The sequence below is a fragment of the Colobus angolensis genome, unplaced genomic scaffold (assembly GCF_000951035.1).
Source record: "Colobus angolensis palliatus isolate OR3802 unplaced genomic scaffold, Cang.pa_1.0 Scaffold143, whole genome shotgun sequence".
NCBI lineage: Eukaryota > Metazoa > Chordata > Mammalia > Primates > Cercopithecidae > Colobus > Colobus angolensis.
In genome coordinates, this window is record NW_012114522.1 from 3,025,280 (window position 1) to 3,030,072 (window position 4,793).

At 51.0% G+C, this 4,793-nt stretch overlaps 1 protein-coding gene across 1 annotated transcript in view; it reads right to left on the reverse strand.

Annotated features, from left to right (window-relative positions):
* The window catches only part of TBC1D14 (TBC1 domain family, member 14), a 123,270-nt gene that overhangs the window by 117,518 nt on the left and 959 nt on the right, over positions 1-4,793 (reverse strand). The window lies entirely within an intron of this gene.

Below are 4,793 nucleotides of genomic sequence, written 5' to 3' on the forward strand. Positions count from 1 at the left end.
AGCCAGGATGGTCTCGATCTCCTGACCTCGTGATCCGCCCGTCTCGGCCTCCCAAAGTGCTGGGATTACAGGCTTGAGCCACCGCGCCTGGCCTCCTTCTCTTTTTTAATTCAAGTCCTGGCTCTGGCAGAAAGGACTGGACGCTCCAGGCTCACGAACACGAGCAGCTGCCTCCGCTCCCCAAGCGCAGACGACACCTCAGGCACTGCGTTCCATGTCTATATCCACTAGTTCTGTCACCTCCACAACCATCCAAAGAGCTGACAGAAGACTGAGGTCTAAAGGGTGCTGCGTAATAACAGAGCTGTGCTGGGCTAGCCTGAGTAGCCGGGGTACTTACTCTTTCCACTGCTACACACGCGGTCTAAAACAATGGATTGATTTGCATTATGTAAAATGGAAAAGGCCATTATAAAAGTAGTTTGGCTTTTAAATGGGTGATTCTTTAGGATAATAGTCCTGAAAAAAATTTCCTAGAAGCTCACATATTCCTCCAGAGGGTGAGTGGCAACTTTCAGACACTTAGAACTTAACACAAAGCTGTTTAAGTTCCAGCCCATGTATGTTTCGGCAAACCAGGCAGAAACTGGGGTTACTGTTCAGGGTCCTCAAAGGCTCCTTCACAACCCTAAGGAGCGCTTAACTTACACTGACCACTGGTTATGATTCAAGGCACAGGTGGAACTTTTTTTTTTTTTGAGATGGGGTCTCTGTCACCTAGGCTGGAGTACAGTTGTATGATCTTGGTTCACTGCAACCTCTGCCTCCCAGGCTCAAGCGAGCCTCCCACCTCAGCATCCTGAGTGGCTGGGACCACAAGGCGCATGCCACCACACCCACCCAGCTAATTTTTTTTTTTTTTTTGTAGGGTTTCACCATGTTGCCCAGGCTGGTCTTGAACTCCTGAGCTCAAGTGATCCACCCCCCTCAACCTCCCAAACTGCTGGGATTAGAGGCAAGAACCAAGGGCACCTGGCCCGGACATTTTAAATTAAAGACATTCAATGCAAAATGTTCCAGCTTCACTTAGTGATTTGGTAAATTACTAATTAACTAATTTTCCCAAGTACTTGTGAAGTGACTGGGAGGCAAATGATACATTAGGAAGATATTTAGACTCCTTAAAGCCGGTATAGTTTATAATCTTAATTATTAATAAGAGAAATCATTTACTAAGCATTTAGCATGCACCAAACATGCGGGGAGCCATTACATGCTCTAATAATCACAAGCCTGCCAAGGGTACTGAAGAAACTAGAGGATTCAGAGAGGCTAAGTTACATACCCAAGGTCACACAGCAACAGAAACTGAGTTCAAACCAGATCTGACATCAAAGTTCATACATGGCCTGCTGGCATACTTATGAATACAGTCCCTAAACGTTATCCCCCTTCCTCTCAGCTCCTTTAATGTTGCCAAAAGGTGTATTCACCCAATAACCCTGATCATTGATAAGCTGAACACTTAACCATTCTTACACTTCCGTGTATGTATGTTAGGCTTCATATGAAGTTTTAAAAATAAAATAGGCCAGGCGTGGTGGTTCACGCCTGTAATCCCAGCACTTTGGGAGGCCGAAGCAGGTGGATCACCTGAAGTCAGAGGTTCAAAACCAGCCTGGCCAATATGGCAAAACCCCACTATGGCAAATCTCCACTAAAAATACAAAATTAGCCAGGCCTGGTGGCACATGCCTGTAATCCCAGCTACTCTAGAGGTTGAGGCAGGAGAATCACTTGAACCTGGGAGGCAAAGGTTGCAGTGAGCTGAGATCATGCCATTGCACTCCAGCCTGGTCGACAAGAGCGAAATGCCGTCTCAAAAAATAGAATAGAATAGAACAGAACAGAACAAAATGAAACAAAACAAAAAAAGAAACAAAATAAACAGGAGGCAAAAAATAATGCAGGTTCCAGCAGCAGGCTGCCTGGGTTCAAGTCCCAGCTCCTTTGCTCACTAGCTGTGTGAGCTTGGACTCATTTCTTAACTTCCCTGCACCTTGGTTTCTTTCCTTGCAGCAAAATGAAGACAATAAGAGACGCTATCCGGTTAGGCAGTTGACAAGATTAGGGGAAGAAATCCACATAAAGTCCTTAAAATCGTGCCTGGCACAGGGTAAGCCTTAGAAAATGTTGGCTGGTGTTATTCTTTCCTGGACACGGATAGGGCCAGCCAACTCAGCCCCACTATTTTAGCAACCATTTGCATAAGCAAGGCCAGACAGTCTGTGTCTACAAGGCCACAAAGTACAGCTTCTTCCTGTTACCAGTCTCTCTCCTCACACCTGCTGTGTGATACTAACGGGGCTCTGGGCCTCAACTTCCCTATCTTTAAAATCAAGTGACTAGTCAAGCAGACCAGTCCCTGAGAGCCTTCCAGATGGACAATCAAGAATTCTAAACCACCTGGGCCCAAGAAACTGTCTTTTTTTCTTTTTCTTTTTTTGAGACGGAGTCTAGTCCTGTTACTAGGCTGGAGTGCAGTGGTACGATCTTGGCTCACTGCAACCTCCATCCCCTGGGTTCAAGTAATTCTCCTGCCTCAGTTTCCCAAGTAGCTAGGATTATAGGCACGCATTGCCACACCCGGCTAATTTTTGTATTTTTAGTATAGACGGGGTTTCACCATGTTGGCCAGGATGGTCTCAATCTCCTGACCTTGTGATCCACCTACCTCAGCCTCCCAAAGTGCTGGGATTACAGGCATTAGCCACTGCGCCCAGCCAAAACTTTATTTATACACAGTTCTAAAACACACGTTCAGCTGGTCATGGTGGTGCGTTCCTGTAACCACAGCTACTCGGGAGAATCGCTTGAGCCCAGGAGTTCAGATCCAGTCTGGCCAACATAGCATGACCCCATCTCTGGCGGGCGCCTGTAGTCCCAGCTACTCGGGAGGCTGAGGCAGGAGAATGGCGTAAACCCAGGAGGCGGAGCTTGCAGTGAGCTGAGATCCGGCCACTGCACTCCAGCCTGGGCGGCAGAGCGAGACTCCATCTCAAAAAAAAAAAAAAATTTTTTTAAGTTAACAAACACATACTCACCTTCCTAAAATCCTCTTGTATTCTCTATGTATTAATGTTTATACTGACAACAAATCTTTTCCAAGGTCTCAAAGACTCCCCAAGCCACCGCCGACCTGCAGGGCAGGCATCCCGTGCTGAGGCTGGGACTCAAGGTTAGAAGCTCTGACCAATGGGGGAGAGAGATTCAAACAAGCTGCTCTGACTTTGAGAGAGGCCTTCTACAGTGCACCAGCTAAGGAATCAACCCAGAGTAGAGGAGGGAGGGTGGAGGCATGAAAGACAGGAATTCACTCACTAAACAGGGAATGGGGCGGAGACAGCACACCCAATGCTGAGGAACTGCAGGGGCTAAAGGAGCACAGGGGAACAGCAGAAGCCAGGCGAGGCAGAGCCCAGGCTGAATGTCAGAGGGTAGGCTGGGGGCAGACGGTGAAAACTCAGTTGTACAAACAGGAATCAAGGCCAGCTCAGTGCAAAGAGCTGGGACAGCGGAGGACACCGAGGTGAGCAGAGCCTGGCCCAGTAGCCTGCCTCAGTTTCAATCCCATCTCTGCCTCTCCCCATCTGGGTGGCTCCAAGCCGCTTACTCTGTCTCCCTTAGTCTCAGCTGACACCCTTGATGTTTCCCAAAAGGTGTTTTCGCCCAATGACCCTGAGCACCAAGTTCATGCCAGGTTCTCAGTAGGACTGGAGATCTCATTAGGATTGCGGAGCCCACAATCTCAAGGGGTCAAACACACAGCAAAGAAGCAGTAAGAGGGTTGGTCGGAGGGGGGAAGCCATACCCAAACTGAGATATGGGTTGGTACTGGCCAGATAAACTGGGCAACAGGAAGTGTTCTAAGACTGCTGTAAGGACTAGCCCAGTCCAGGCAAAGCGACTGCCAGTTTCCAACAGGCAACCCACCTCTATAAAAGCCAGACAAGACAGTAACTAGGTGCTAACATCCTACAATACTGGGGGCAAGACAGTGAGCATTTTGTCCCCAAGACCCCACCACGACTACCCTCCTCAGCTAGCCTCACTGCGTGAAATAACCAAGGTGATGCCCAGGGGCCTCCAGTAGGGGCAAAATGCACCGGTGCCTATAAAACCTCTCCAAGCAAAACTTCCAATTCCACGCTGGGGAAAACGGCGTCCTACGTAACTTTAAGACAGAAACGACCTCACGTGGCCTGCTCAGGCGCGGTCACTCCGGGACCCGCAGGGTCATTCCCCTATCCTCCTGACCAGCCATTCTCATCAGGGCCGGGTCCTACAGCCTAGAGAGACTCCTGGCGGGAGGGGGCCAGGAGTCCCTGGACTCACTCCTCAAGGCAGCTACCCTGGCCCCGAGAGGGTCCCCGGGCCAGGGTCTCAGCGGCCCGGGAATGGGAGTCTCCGAGGCGGAGGCAGGGGGATTCCCTAGCCCAGGGACAGAGGGTTCGCGTGGCGTGGAGGTCCAAGGAGGTCTGGGCTCCGAGATGAAATGGGATTCCGCGGATCAGGGACTCCAGGGGTAGAGGCGTCCGAGATGAAAGGGGGGTCAGGGGCTCCAAGGAGGAGGGTCCGCTGCCCGGGGACTGAGCGTCCGAGGTGGAAGGGGACTCCGGGGTCGGGGTCTGGCGCACCCAGCCGCCTCCTCTCAGGCCGGCAGCCTCGCGTCGGAGGAGGAAAACTTTTCGTCAAGTTCCGGGAAAGGAGCGGGACACAGCGCGCGCCTCCGCGAGGGCCGCCGAGTCTCGACTGTCGCCCCAGCCCCGGAGGCCCCGCGACAGAACCCCGGG